The following is a 15,936-nucleotide window of genomic DNA, read 5'->3' on the forward strand; positions in this document are numbered from 1 at the left end:
TGTAACATATGCAGCCATGCCAGACAACTTTAGAAAATAGCATAACAATAATGTTTTGACTGAGCTTTTACGAGGTGAAAAAAAAACGTTCAAGTATGCATTAGGTTAGGTAAGGTCTGAACAGGGTGCTTAGTATCTGAAAAACACTAACTGAACAGCTCTTATAAGGAACAAGAAGGAACACTACTTGGCAAGAGACACCAGACTTAGCCTAATCACCGCGTGCCACATGAGCACCCTGTATGCTACATTCAGATGACAACAAACGATGGGTCACGAACACAACCAGAGGGCCTCATAGAGAAGAGTGAAGAATGAGGGAATGCAGGAACACCAAGAACAGCCTTTCCTTTAAACATTAGGCCTAACATAATGGAGGACGCTTGGAGAGTGATGCCATCATGTTCCTGAGTTAGGCTAACAACAGATGACTCTCTGACTCAGAAGATAAAGTTTCAGCAGGATTGCATATTTACTGTCCAGTTCCCTGGGCTCGGTGGTGTGGCATTTTGTCACTGTTTAAACTTCGCATCACATTTAAAAAGACAAACCCATGTAGTCTACTGTACAGAGCAAGCCTGCATCCCTAGGATAAGTATCAGTCTAGTCTGACTGTCAGTGATTGGGTGCAGAGATGTTACGGAGTCAGGCGCAGGACACAGGTTTTGAGCAACACAACTGAGTTTACTCAAAAAAGGTCAAGCAATATACCAAATAGAAAAATACATACACACTAGCACAATCAACAACCACTAAAGACACCAACAATCACGGACAGAACAGAAATGTATGCCAGAGGGTTAAATAAGGAACATGATATGGGAGTTGAAACCAAGTGTGTGTAATACAGACAAAACAAAAATGAAACATGGATCGGTGGTGACTAGAAAGCCGGTGACGTCGACCACCGAACACCACCCGAACAAGGAGAGGGGCCGACTTCGGCGGAAGTCGTGACACTGACACTGGTGATGAACAGTACAGTGCTTACTTTTCATGTGTTATTACAATATTATAACAAACCTTCCATTTGTAAAGTAAATATAGTCTGCACAAACATGATGCACCGATGTTGTGACAAACCACATGGGTTAATCATTTCCCACATCTGTTTGTTGTAGTGATGCAACGATATGATATTTTTGGCGGACACCGAAATCCAATATTTTCCTCGCCCCCAAAAAATTATACGATAACTTAAATAGTTAACATACACACGGACGCAGCGGTCTAAGTCACTGCATCTCAGTGCAAGAGGCGTCACTAGAGTCCCTGGTTCAAATCGAAGCTCTATTACATCCGGCCATGATTGGGAGTCAAATAGGGCGGCGCACAATTGGCCCATCGTCGTCTGGGCCGTAATTGTAGATAAGAATTTGTTCTTAACTGACTTCCTAGTTAAACAAAGGCTACACACACGCACAACAAAAAGTTATTTTGTTAGCATTTACATATGTCCCCATAACCAGTAAAACATAATCAAAACCTATTTATTTCACTTACTTGCTGTGCTGTTTCACTGTTCATTTGTTCAGCCGTTTCAAACCTAACCAGGATTTCTATGGAACACCGTTTGGGTCTTTGCGTGTCAAAAAACACTATTTGTAGTTTCAAATAAGCTTGTCTCATTCGTATTATTCGTAGCCGTCTATTTACCGCCACAAAACGAAGCTGGCACTAAGACCAGTCTCATCCAACTCTATAAGGCCATAAGCAAATAAGAAAATGCTCACCCAGAAGCGACGCTCCTAGTGTCTGGGGTTTTTAATGCAGGCAAACTTAAATCAATTTTACCACATTTTTACCAGCCTGTCACATGTGCAACCAGGGGGGGATCCTAGACCACCTTTACTCCACACACAGAGTTGCATACAAAGCTCTCCCCCACCCTCCATTTGGCAAATCTGACCACAATTCTATCCCCCTGATTCCTGCTTACAAGACAAAAACTAAAGCAGGGAGTACCAGTGACTCGCTCAATACGGAAGTGGTCACATGAGGCGGATGTTACACTTTATCCCCACAGCGACTGTACGTACATATCCCAACCAGAGGCCATGGATTAAAGGCAACAGCCGCATCGAGCTAAAGGCTAGAGCTGCCGCTTCAAGGAACGGGAGACTAATCTGGCCGCTTATAAGAAATCCCGCTATGCCCTCAGACGAACCATCAAACAAGTAAAGTATCAATACAGGATTAAGATTGAATCCTACTCCCCCGGCTCTGACGCTTGTCGGATGTGGCAGGGCTTGAAAACTATTACGGACTACAAAGGGATACCCAGACGCGAGCCTACCAGAAAAGCTAAATGCCTTTTATGCTCGCTCGGAGGCAAGCAACACTAAAGCATGCTGTTCTGGATGACTGTGTGAAGACGCTCTCTGTAGCCGATATTAACAAAACCTTTAAACAGGTCAACATTCATAAAGCCGCTGGGCCAGACGGACTACCAGGACGTGTACTCAAAGCATGAGCGGACCAACTGTCAAGTGTCTTCACTGACATTTTCAACCTCTCCTTGACTGAGTCTGTATTGTTACAAGCAAACCACCATAGTCCTTGTGCCCAAGGAAGCAAAGGCAACCTGCCTAAACTATTACCGCCCTGTGGCACGTACATCAGTAGCCATGAAGTGCTTTGAAAGGCTGGTCATTACTCACATCAACAGCATCCTCCCGGACACCCTAGACCCACTCCAATTAAAATACCGCCCCAACAGATCCACAGATGACGCAATCTCAATCGCACTCCACACCGCCCTTTCTCACCTGGACAAAAGGAACACCTATGTGAGAATGCTGTTCATCAACTACAGCTCAGCGTTCAACACCATAATGCCCACAAAGCTCATCACAAAGCTAAGGACTCTGGGACTAAACACCTCCCTCTGCAAATGGATCCTGGTCTTCCTGACGGGCTTCCCGCAGGTGGTAAGAGTAGGCAACAACACATCTGCCACGCTCATCCTTAACTTCTTATGGGCAGGTGGGACGGTAGCATCCCACCTGGCCAACATCCGGTGAAATTGCAGAGCGCGAAATTCAAATTACAGAAATATAAATATTTAACATTCATGAAAATACAAGTATTATGCATCAAAATAAAGCTTAACTTCTTGTTAATCCAGTCACTGTGTCAGATTTCAAAAAGGCTTTACAGTGAAAGCATACCATGCGATTATCTGAGGACAGCGCCCCGCATACAAAACCATGAAAAACATATTTCAACCAGGCAGGTGCGACACAAAAGTCAGAAATAGCGATATAATAAATGCCTTACCTTTGAAGAACTTCTTCTGTTGGCACTCCAAAGGGTCCCAGTTACATCACAGATGGCCCTTTTGTTCGATAAAGTCCTTCTTTATATCCATAAAACTCCAAGTTCAGCTTGCGCGCTTCATTCAATAATCCACCGGTTTCCCTCCATCAAAATGCATACAAAATTAATCCCAAACATTACCAAAAAACGTATCCAAACAAGTCAAACAGCGTTTATAATCAAACCTCAGGTACACTAATACGTAAATAAATGATACAATTTAAGACGGAGAATAGAATGTTCATTACCAGAGATAAAAAAACACGTGCTTTCATCCACGCGCATGGAAACACTATAGCCAAAATGGGATCCACTTAGAAAAACTACAACTTCTAACTCATTTTTCCAAAAACGAGCCTGAAATTCTTTCTAAAGACTGCAGTTCCTAGGGCTTCCACTAGATGTCACCAATCTGGGAGGACTTCACCACATAATAAACATGAAAGCCATTGGAAACAGTGGTAGGCAGAATCTTTTTTTGGGGGGGGGGGTTTGTCCTCTGGGGTTTCGTCTGCCATATCAGTTCTGTAATACTCAAAGACAATATTCTAACAGTTTTTAAAACGGTAGAGTGTATTCTATCCAAATCTACCAATTATACGCATATCCTAGTTTCTGGGCCTGAGTAACAGGCAGTTTACTTTGGGCACGCTTTTCATCCGGACACGAAAATACTGCCCCTACCCAAGAGAGGTTAACACTGGGGCCCCTCATGGGTGTGTACTTAGTCCCTCCTGTATTCCCTGTTCACCCACGACTGCGTGGCCAAACACGACTCCAACACCATCTTTAAGTTTGCTGATGACACAACAGTGGTAGGCCTGATCACCGACAACAATGAGACAGCCTATAGGGTGGAGGTCAGAGAACTGGCAGTGTGGTGCCAGGACAACAACCTCTCCCTCAATGTGAGCAAGACAAAGGAGCTGATTATGGACTACAGGAAAAGGCGGGCCAAACAGGCCCCCATTCTCATCGATGGGGCTGCAGTGGAGCAGGTTGAGAGCTTCAAGTTCCTTGGTGTCCACATCACCAACGAACTGTAATGGTCCAAACACACCAAGACAGTCATGAAGAAGGCACAACAACACCTTTTCCCCCTCAGGAGACTGAAAAGTTTTGGCATGGGCCCCTAGATTCTCAAAAGGGTCTACAGCTAGACCATCGATAGCATCCTGACCGGTTGCATCGCTGCCTGGTATGGAAACTGCTCGGACTCTGACCGCAAGGCACTACAGAGGGTAGTGCGAACGGCCCAGTACATCACTGGGGCCAAGCTCCCTGCCATCCAGGACCTCTATACCAGGTGGTGTCAGAGGAAGGCCCTAAGAATTGTCAAAGACTCCAGCCACCCTAGTCATTGACTGTTCTCTCTGCTACCGCACCACAAGCGATACCGGAGCGCCAAGTCTAAGTCTAAGAGGCTTCCAAAAATCGTCTTCCCCCAAGCCATAAGACTCCTGAACAACTAATCAAATGGCTACCCAGACTATTTGCATTGCCCCACCTCCCTCCCCCTCTTTTCTATTTTACACCGCTGTTACTCTCTGTTGTCATCTATGCATAGTCACTTTAATAACTCTACCCACATGTACATATTACCTCAACTAACCAGTGCCCCCCACATTGACTCTGTACCGGTAACCCCCTGTATATAGTCTCACTATTGTTATTTTACTGCTGCTCTTTAAGTACTTGTTACTTTTATGTCTTATTCTTATCCTTCATTTTTTTGTTTTTCATTTTTTAAACTGCATTGTTGGTTAGGGGCTCATAAGTAAGCATTTCACTGTAAGGTCTATTCAGCGAATAGGCTGTTAGGAAGGATGAAAAAATGGTAGTGTTCTGGTAATAACCACATTGACAAACAGGACGGTTTTCATCTGTGAGGAAAGATTATATGATCTTCATAAAATATGTATTATCTATTTATTACTTCCATTGAACCTGTGATACTGTATGTGTGAAATGCAGGGGGAACACATCTTGTTAAACCATTAATCAATGTGGACAGGATACAAAGTTATACAAACATGTTTCCCCTACAAAATGTATTTTAATTATGTGATCTCTGCTATGGATTAAAGCAGATTAACAGGCATTTGAAATTAAGCTCTCTGTAAAAGGCCCTCCTCCAAAGGTCCCTTTTGTGGTTTTTTTGGGGCCAAGACAACTTTGTGTCACGAATGAAAATCGAGATTAATCTCTGAAAGGCACAGCTGCTCTAAGAAGCTTTTGTTGCTTCATAACATTTCCAGGATCAAGTATTGCCAATGAGAGGGAGATATGAATATCCACCTTCTACAGAAGCCACCATTTCCCTGCTAATTTAATCTTATCTATATGATAAGGTCTAAGTCAATACTAGGGAAATGTGCAATAGCAATAACTTTGTAAACCACAGTGAGGGGTTGCACACAGTAGATATGACCTAATTACTATTATCTTAGTCAGGAATGCTTATAGGCTGTAGTATGAAAATTTGTTTGATTTAATAATATTCTGAGATGCAATACAATGAGATTACATTTGGATGGTTTGGGATATGCGTTTCTTCCAAGAGAGGTGTTTGGTTTGATTGCTCGGCATCTGACCATAAGGCGCTACAGAGGGTAGTGCGAACGGCCCAGTACATCACTGGGGCCAAAATTCCTGCCATTCAGGACCTATATAATAGGCGGTGTCAGAGGAAAGCCCATAAAATTGTCAGAGACTCCAGTCACCCAAGTTATAGAATGTTTTCTCTGCTACCGCACTGCAAGCGGTACCGGAGCGCCAAGTCTAGGACCAAAAGGCTCCTCAACGGCTTCTACCCCAAGCCATTAGACTGCTGAACAATTCATAAAAATCACCACCGAACAATTTACATTGACACCCCCCCCTCTTGTACACTGCTGCTACTCGCTGTTTGTTTGTTACCTATGCATAGTCACTTTGCGCCCATCTACATGTACGGATTACCTCAACTAGCCTTTACCCCTGCACACTGACTCAGGAACCGGTGCCCCCTGTAAATAGCCTCGTTATTGTTATTGTGTTACGTTTTATTTTAGCCTACTTGGTAAATATTTTCTTCTTCTTGAACTGCACTGTTGGTTAAGGGCTTGTAAGGGCATTTCACGGTAAAGTCTACACTTGTTGTATTCGGCACATGTGACAAATAAAGTTTGATTGACCAATCAGGACCTGAATATGACTGCACGTTACATAACAATTTAATGTGTTCATACATTTTTTGCGTAGTTTTTACACATTGATTACACTATCACTTGTATTTCATATGTCACAACGATGGTTGCTGGTCAGAAACAGAAAAATCTGAAATATAGCGCACTTGGTAGTGTGTACGACCTGTTGGCGAAAGCCAACATCACCCACGACAGAGAATGGTTGATTATCAAGGGCAATGAATTCCATTATTTTGGCTTTAATGGATTTCGCCTTTGAGTTGTTTCGCTGAAATGTTCTTACTTTTTCAAATGACTACTCCACTTGTTGACTGCTCAATCCACACAGCAGACATTGTGGGCTAGGTTAGGAATGCTGCGTTGCACGTGTAGCACAACATTTTACGTGGCGTCATTACATAATTTCCATGCGTTATAAATGGATGCACGGTAGCCTCTAGGGGGCTGTATTTTCACGTCCGGATGAAAAGCGTGCCCAAAGTAAACTGCCTGCTACTCAGGTCCAGAAGCTAGGATATGCATATTATTAGTATATCTGGATAGAAAACACTCTGAAGTTTCTAACACTGTTTGAATAATGTCTGTGAGTATAACAGAACTTATTTGGCAGACGAAACTCCGAGGACAAACCATTCAGGAAATGATTTTGTTTGAGGTGACAGTGTTTTCAATAGGTTTTCTATGTGGATCTAGATTTCTAAGGCACTTGCTTGCAGTTCCTATCGCTTCCACTGGATGTCAATAGTCTTTAGAAATTGGTTGATGTTTTTCCTTTGTGTAATGAAGAAGTAGCCATTTCCTATCTGGGTGGATAGTCATGTGTTCTGTTGTGGTTAGGGTGCGCGACCTGAAAGCTAACTCCACTTTGTTTTTATCCGCTATTGAACGCAGTTTATCCCGTCTAAAATCCCGTCTAAAATTGTATCGATTGCTTACGTTAAAAAAATACGTAAAGTTGGATTAGGAAAGTTGTTTGAAATGTTTGGACCAAGATTACAGGTAATTTATTAGATAATGTGTAGTCATGTCAGGCGAGTTGGAACTGGTGTTTTTCTGAATCAAGCGCACCAAATAAATGGACATTTGAGATATAACGATGGAATTTATCGAACAAAAGAACCATTTGTGATGTTTATGGGACATTTTGGAGTGCCAACAGAAGAAGCTCTTCAAAGGTAAGGCATGAATTATATTGTTATTTCTACGTTTTGTGTCGCGCCTGGCGGGATGAAATATGATTGTCTGTGTTAGTATGATGGGGTTCTGTCCTCAGATAATAGCATGATTTGCTTTCACAGTAAAGCCTTTTTGAAATCTGACACGGTGGCTGGATCAACAAGAAGTAAAGCTTTAAATTGTGTATTGCACTTGTGATTGTATGAAAGTTAAATATTTCTAATGATTTAATTTGAATTTGGCGCTCTGCCATTTCCCCGGATGTTATCAAATCGATCCCGTTAACGGGATTTGATCCCTAAGAAGTTTTAACATCGGCGTTAAACTAGACATCGGGCCGATACCGATGTTGGCATTTTTAGCTAATATTGACCGATTCCGATATGTTCACCGATATATCGTGCATCCCTAGTTTGTTGGTTCTAAAATGTTATTGATACCTATAAATAGTTCAAAACTTGACTATCTTATCATGGCTGTAGATTGAGGAAACTATAGATAATGAGAAAGGCCTATGCCTATGAGATAACACATTAATCAATGTTTCCACTGTTGCCAAGAAACCATCGTGATTGCCAGTCTATTGAGACAATTGGCATCGGTACGGTATTGTATTCCGTTCTTTGATAACACCACATCTTTACCAGTCTACCAGCCATCCTACACCAGATTAGTAGTATGGTGAATGAAGTGGGCATGGATCAGTGGTGTGGCCAAAAATTAATTGGTGGGTGGGCTTGTATAAATTTGGGTAGGCCCCCCCAAAAAATACATATATTTTTTGATTGTGAACCCAACTAACTTCCTGCAATTCTACACATTTTGCCATGTGGCTGAGAGAAAATGCTAATTAAAGCTAAAATATAGGTGTGTTGACTGTGATAAAGACAGTGGATTATGAGCTGTCTTGTTTGCTAAATGAACAAATGAAATAGGCAGTGGTATGGTGCATATAGCCACAGAAGCACAGTGACATACTGTATGCCTCAATGCGGTCATATTCGTGGCTTGTGTGACTTTTAGTTTGTTATTTTTGGCCACCCATCCTGTGAGAGTGAATGTCATTCCAGTTAATCTGTTACATTTAACTCACTGTTTAGGGAGATTATAGGAAGTTGAAGTTGAAAGGATAACATCTTCCACCTCATCTGACCGCATTTTCAATGTTCCACAACCATAGTTCTACAACCATTCTGCAAACTTTCCTAGAACAATTGTGAACCCATCAAACAGCCTTGTTGCACTTGTTTTTCACTTTTAATTTTTGGAAAGTATTTCCAACAAAATATTTTTTTTCATAATTTATTTTAAAAGATTACCAAGTTGTGCGTGCCTGTTTCTGCCTCAATTGATGTGATGTAACTTGCCAACCAACCAACAGCATCAAATTGGCAAATGTATTATTAGCTACAAAGTATCAATCCTATGCTAAACAAATCCATTCGCAAACAGATGTCAAAGTAATTGAATGTTTTCATAAAAGTATACAATGAGAACTTTTAAAGAAATTATACATTTTAAAATAAACAGATGTATTTTAGTTGCCTCTATACGATTGCTGGGCATGGAACCGCTATTTTCTGAATGATTAAAATTAGCAGCTAGCCCAGTATTTGGCAGCTGTGGTTGCGAGAAAAAAAAAGCTTGAAAAAGCTAATGTAAATTCACTTACCAGCAATGTAGTTAACACATTTGGCAATCCGAAGCACAAACAGAATATCATAGGCAAGTAAACTAACGTTAGTAACGTTAAACGCTGTCTTTGAGATGCAAGAAATAGGCGTTGTTATGCACTGAGTGGGAGGCGCCGTGGTATCCCTTTCATTGATTAGTCCTACACGACTTGAAAACATATGGCCACATACCACATTTGAGAAGTAAATACATTTTCCATAGCAAAATAATAATTGGTTGGCAATAAGCTACCTGGCTGCCATCTCCGCAGGCAGATTGCACGGTCCATTGGAACGTAAATCAGTACAACGCGTACCCTTTTTCAAAATATGTATTTTGGACGCATGCGCAGCCTATGCAGTTCTTGAGCTATTGACCATCAGAAAATAATCCATCAATTGATTGATTGAATGCTGATATGCATGCTATTTGTATTTAAATAAGTTCTGAAGTTAAGTAAAACTAAATGTGCTTTTTCTGTGAACTACAAACAGTTTCACACATTCTCAAGTCATCATATTTTATAATAGCCTATTTATTCATATTTATTCAACAAAAATATATATATTTTAGTGTGAAGAGAAAATCGCTGTTGCCAATACTATTACTGGTAAAACCCACAGTTGACAGAATAAGATTTGTTTTGACTGGACATTGAACTTTGTATTGCTGACAGACTATAAACGTTGAAAGCCAATAATAAAATGGTGAGAAAATGTTTTCTTATTCTTTGCCACGGGTAGTTCCAGGGCACAGTAAAAAACAGACAGGACTTCCGGTCTCTGTTTGGTTGTAACTGCGTGGGAGAAGTCCATTTGAAGTGCCAGTAATCTACATCTTGCAGTCTCATCTGTATGTGTCTTTGGGTGCTTGGCTGTGAATCATCCCTTGAAAAGGGAAGAATGTCATTCTGGACAGTTCTTTACTTGGGTAGACCAGATTCCTGGGGCTGAAAGTATAATGTGTCTCAGAGTAAGAGTGCTGATTTAGGAACAGTTTAGCCTTTTAGACCACAATGAACAAGATTGAATGGACAGGGGCGACCTAATCCTAGAACAGCACTCCTAGTCTGAGATGCTTGATACAAACAGCCCCATGCCCCAGGTTTCAAAGTATCAGAAAGTAGTGGATCATCCTATAACTCATCCACCACCCACACAACTAAAGTCTCCTCCATCAGAGTTCAACTGTTTGCTTTGGCTGTGTGGAGGGAGAGAGCCTGAGTCCAGCACAGTCATTGCAGTTTGAAAAGTTGCTGCTCCACCCCGTATGACCACCATTTAAACCACAGCTCTGAGTGCTTTTCTATGCTGTTGGTGGTCCCGAACAAACCAGCTAGCAATCGTCTGGCCCTAACTGCTGTGGTTTCTCTGCTTGGTGTGGCGTGCTTTAAGTTGTCGACACACATTTTGCATCGTATTTGAGGGGTTTTCCTGCACTTTTTCATGTCCAACTCTTCTCCCATCCTTGATCAGGTTTTACTGCTGCACCCTAAATCAAACCAAACACCTCTCTTGGAAGAAACGCATATCCCAAACCATCCAAATGTAATCTCATTGTATTGCATCTCAGAATATTATTTTCCATTTTAAATCAAACAAATGTTCATACTACAGCCTATAAGCATTCCTGACTAAGATAATAGTAATTAGGTCATATCTACTGTGTGCAACCCCTCACTATGGTTTACAAAGTTATTGCTATTGCACATTTCCCTAGTATTGACTTAGACCTTATCATATAGATAAGATTAAATTAGCAGGGAAATGGTGGCTTCTGTAGAAGGTGGATATTCATATCTCCCTCTCATTGGCAATACTTGATCCTGGAAATGTTATGAAGCAACAAAAGCTTCTTAGAGCAGCTGTGCCTTTCAGAGATTAATCTCGATTTTCATTCGTGACACAAAGTTGTCTTGGCCCCAAAAAAACCACAAAAGGGACCTTTGGAGGAGGGCCTTTTACAGAGAGCTTAATTTCAAATGCCTGTTAATCTGCTTTAATCCATAGCAGAGATCACATAATTAAAATACATTTTGTAGGGGAAACATGTTTGTATAACTTTGTATCCTGTCCACATTGATTAATGGTTTAACAAGATGTGTTCCCCCTGCATTTCACACATACAGTATCACAGGTTCAATGGAAGTAATAAATAGATAATACATATTTTATGAAGATCATATAATCTTTCCTCAAAGATGAAAACCGTCCTGTTTGTCAATGTGGTTATTACCAGAACACTACCATTTTTTCATCCTTCCTAACAGCCTATTCGCTGAATAGACCTTACAGTGAAATGCTTACTTATGAGCCCCTAACCAACAATGCAGTTTAAAAAATGAAAAACAAAAAATGAAGGAGAAGAATAAGACATAAAAGTAACAAGTACTTAAAGAGCAGCAGTAAAATAACAATAGTGAGCTTATATACAGGGGGTTACCGGTACAGAGTCAATGTGCGGGGGGCACTGGTTAGTTGAGGTAATATGTACATGTGGGTAGAGTTATTAAAGTGACTATGCATAGATGACAACAGAGAGTAACAGCGGTGTAAAAGAGGAAAGGGGGGGAGGGAGGTGGGGCAATGCAAATAGTCTGGGTAGCCATTTGATTAGGTGTTCAGGAGTTTTATGGCTTGGGGGAAGACGATTTTTGGAGGCCTCTTAGACTTAGACTTGGCGCTCCGGTATCGCTTGTGGTGCGGTAGCAGAGAGAACAGTCAATGACTAGGGTGGCTGGAGTCTTTGACAATTCTTAGGGCCTTCCCCTGACACCACCTGGTATAGAGGTCCTGGATGGCAGGGAGCTTGGCCCCAGTGATGTACTGGGCCGTTCGCACTACCCTCTGTAGTGCCTTGCGGTCAGAGTCCAAGCAGTTTCCATACCAGGCAGTGATGGTGCAGCTGTAGAACCTTTTGAGGATCTGAGGACCCATGCCAAATCTTTTCAGTCTCCTGAGGGGGAATAGGTTTTGTCCGCCCTCTTCACGACTGCCTTGGTGAGCTTGGACCATGTTAGTTTGTTGGTGATGTGGACACCAAGGAACTTGAAGCTCTCAACCTGCTCCACTGCAGCCTCGTTGATGAGAATGGGGGCGTGCTTGGTCCTTTTTTTCCTGTAGTCCACAATCATCTCCTTTTTCTCCTTTGTCTTATTCAAAAGTAATTTGAAATATCCACCTCCAAGATAAGCTTAGCTAAACCCACTTAAATTCTAAATGAATCTACCTCAGAACCCTAATTACAACACTGCAGGGAAGTCAACGAAAACCCTGGCAAATAATTTTCTCTGGCCAAGGAAAATTATGATGGTACTTGGGAATAGAAATGAATATGTAATGCTATAATACAAATTGATCAAGTATGATGCTTCATGTTATGTGTTGTGTCTGCTGATGTGTTGTGTAGTTGGTATTGTGACATTTCAGTCTGCTGATTCTTCTTCTGCAAAAACTAAGACTATCTCTTATAAATATTCCTTAATTGTAAAACATTCTCCAGTGATGAAATGTGGCAGACGTATACCACCTAGTGGTAGATACTAAGAACAATTGTTGTTATTTCCTTTCCAGTTCAGTTTGAAATTTAAATGTTTGATTTAACCTTTATTTAACTAGGCAAGTCAGTTAAGAACAAATTCTTATTTACAATGACGCCATTAAAGGGTAACTGCAATCATTTTAACATGTAGCCTTATTTTCACTCTTTCTGTCATTGTAGTTGATACCCCCCAAAATGTTTTTTTTTATATATATTTTGTTTTGTTAGAGAGAAAATGTGTTATCACATTTCCTTAGTCATCACTTGCCATTGACTACAAAGCATTATGACAATGTATCTAAAGCATGTTATAAAACACTCCAAACCAACTTATAGTACATCACAATCTCCTTCTGGATGTCTCTGCACTCAATTTAGGATTTTTTCCCCCACTGTTCCATAAATCCATGTTTGAATAGGCCTCTATATTATGGACAAGGTATGTGTAAGAAAACCATTATCAAAACAGTTTTTTTCATTCACATTCACTACAAAAAATAATGTATGAATACTCTCATGTGCATGTTTTGTTAATCATCTATAAAATGACAATTTTTGGGGATTCACAGACTTCACCCTCCCTACACCTCTGATGAATACAACAGGAAACTTGTTCGATCACCATGCACTGCAAAATCATTCTGGCTATGGATACAGAGAACATCAACACATTAACATCAACACATTAGCATGTGGAGACGAGCTGCTCTGTGGAGACTCTCTTTTAGGTTTCACTAAGCGTCGACGGAACCAACCGGAAACAAGATAATTAAACATGGGTCCTTTCCAGTGGTGTAAAGTGCTTAAATAAAAATACTTTTAAGTAGTTATTTGAGTATCTGTACTTTACTTTACTATTTATATTTTTTGACAATTTTTACTTCACTACATTCCTGAATAAATTAATGTTGTTTTTATTACATACTGTACATTTTCCCTGACACCCAAAAGTACTGAATATTTTTGCAAGGCACTGTATCAGAGCAACATCAATGGTACCAAGGGATGTTCTGTTCTACTATCTTGCATCACTCTCCCATGTTGGTTTACATATTATTCCACTGAAAACCCAGTCCAAGTAGGTTTCTGTTGCACATAACACTGACTTTTGAGCACTGTGTGAATTAGTGTACATTGAGATTGCACATCTGCACACAACAACATGGATTAGATGTATTAATATTTACATATGTTGATAAGAAACCTGATACAAAAAATAAGTTACTTGTGGTAATGTCAGGTCAGTCAACCATTGCAGTCCCACTGGGCAACAGACGTCAATTCAACATCTATTATAAGTTGGTTCAAAATAATTTAATTGAAATTATGTGGAAACAACGTTGATTCAACCAGTGTCTGCCCAGTGGGGTGTTTTTCATAATGGGATTTCCCTAAGTCAGTCAGCAACCCTCTTTATTCTAGCTATCTTGTGATTTACAATAGTCCTGTGAAATGCAGCAGCTGTCCTCTCAGTCTCTTGAAGTGAAAGCAGAGGCTCAGAATGATGATAGTTTGATGACAGTTTTGTCCTTGGAGAACAGGATGCCCCTTCCAATCTGTTGCTAGTACTATCCATGTTGTAATCAACTTTATCAGGATCTTTTTCAACCATGTCCTCCAAGTCTACAAAGGAAAGTACAAAGAGGCTATTCAGCCATAGATTTGAACATGTCTTTAGCTGTTGTTGACAGGTAAATCTTTGTCAACAACCACACAGACTCATAATAGCTAAGAATTGTAAAGGAAGTGTCTACCAGACTTTTACTACTCACACTTCAGCTCTATCTTGTACACCTGTGTGTAGCCTCACTCTGGGTTCTTGCTCAGGTCCTTGTAGTAGTAAAAGCGTAGCTCCTTTGGGTACTGAGAGTAAGGCAGGGTGAGGACCAGGGGAATGATCCGGTTGGACATGGGCCCCTCAGACAGTGCCTGGTGCATCGTGTACTGGCACCAGTCATCCAGCAGGAAGTTGGGGGTGATGAGAAGGGCCCAGCAATGGCTGCTCTGCACAGCCTGGCATAGTTCAGTGGGGATGGCACCCCCCACGATGGCATCACGCTGCCGACAGGAAACAGCGCAGGCCACATGGCGGGTTCTCCAGGTAAGAATCCAGACGGATGGCTTCTTCGATGTCCATAGGACTATGGCACAGACACACGTCGTAGGTCTGGCTCCAACAAATCCTGGAGCTCAGAAAAGGTGGTGGTGGGTTAGGAGTGGAGGTGGGAGCCAATGATAAAACACCATCGACAGAAGGGGATGGGGTCCTGACCGGTACATGTGGAGACAAGCTGCTCTGTGGAGACTCTCTTTTAGGTTTCACTAAGCATACTGTACATTTTCCCTGACACCCAAAAGTACTGGTTACATTTTGAATGCTTAGCAGGACAGGAACATGGTCCAATTCACACTTATCAACAGAATATGCCTGCTCATCCCTACTGCCTTTGATCTGGTCGATACACATGCTTCGTTTGGAAATTATGTCTGAATGTGCACCTGGCTATTCGTAAATCAATTTTAAGAAACAAGAAAATGGTGCCATCTGGTTTGAGGAATTTGAAATGATTTACACTTTTACCTCTGATACTTAAATACATTTTAGCAATTACATTTACTTTTTTTAGCAATTACATGTACTTTTTTTAGCAATTACATGTACTTTTTTTTAAATAATTACATTTACTTCTTATACTTAAGTATATTTAAAACCTTTCAGACCTTTCAGAACTTTCAGACTTTTACTCAAGTAGTATTTTACTATGAAGATATATTTACTCAAGTCAAATGTTATTTGTCACATGTGGAGGGGTGATGCAAAACAGCTCCAGGCATTCCATGCTGTTCTTAACTATTGTTCTGAGCACCTGAGATTTACTATGCAATCTGACACACGTCAAATCAGGTTCCTTGATCTTCAGATTCTGTGTGAGGATAATGTTCTATACACGGATCTTTACAGGAAACCTACTGATAGTAACAGTTTGTTGAGGGCTGATAGCTGTCACCCGCTTACCTTGAAAAACAGTTTGCCCTACAG

At 41.0% G+C, this 15,936-nt stretch overlaps 1 protein-coding gene and 1 pseudogene across 9 annotated transcripts in view; both read right to left on the reverse strand.

The window, feature by feature from the left end:
* Positions 1–9,685, reverse strand: part of LOC110504038 (CMP-N-acetylneuraminate-beta-galactosamide-alpha-2,3-sialyltransferase 4) — a 72,603-nt gene extending 62,918 nt beyond the window's left edge. For 2 of the 9 annotated variants that reach the window (XR_016491391.1, XR_016491393.1), the window contains exon 1: positions 9,355–9,653. The gene's annotated coding sequence lies outside the window, so the exon portion shown is untranslated. Of the gene's footprint in view, positions 1–3,279; positions 3,421–9,354 lie in introns of those variants that run through there. The other 7 variants (XR_016491392.1, XM_021582838.3, XM_090218741.1 and 4 more) reach the window with 7 other exon arrangements.
* Positions 9,686–14,702: 5,017 nt separating this feature from the next.
* LOC110503370 (toll/interleukin-1 receptor domain-containing adapter protein-like) lies at positions 14,703–15,176 on the reverse strand (annotated as a pseudogene).
* Between the last annotated feature and the right edge of the window lie 760 nt (positions 15,177–15,936).

Source organism: Oncorhynchus mykiss, chromosome 24 (genome assembly GCF_057628025.1).
Source record: "Oncorhynchus mykiss isolate SJ-2025 chromosome 24, ASM5762802v1, whole genome shotgun sequence".
NCBI lineage: Eukaryota > Metazoa > Chordata > Actinopteri > Salmoniformes > Salmonidae > Oncorhynchus > Oncorhynchus mykiss.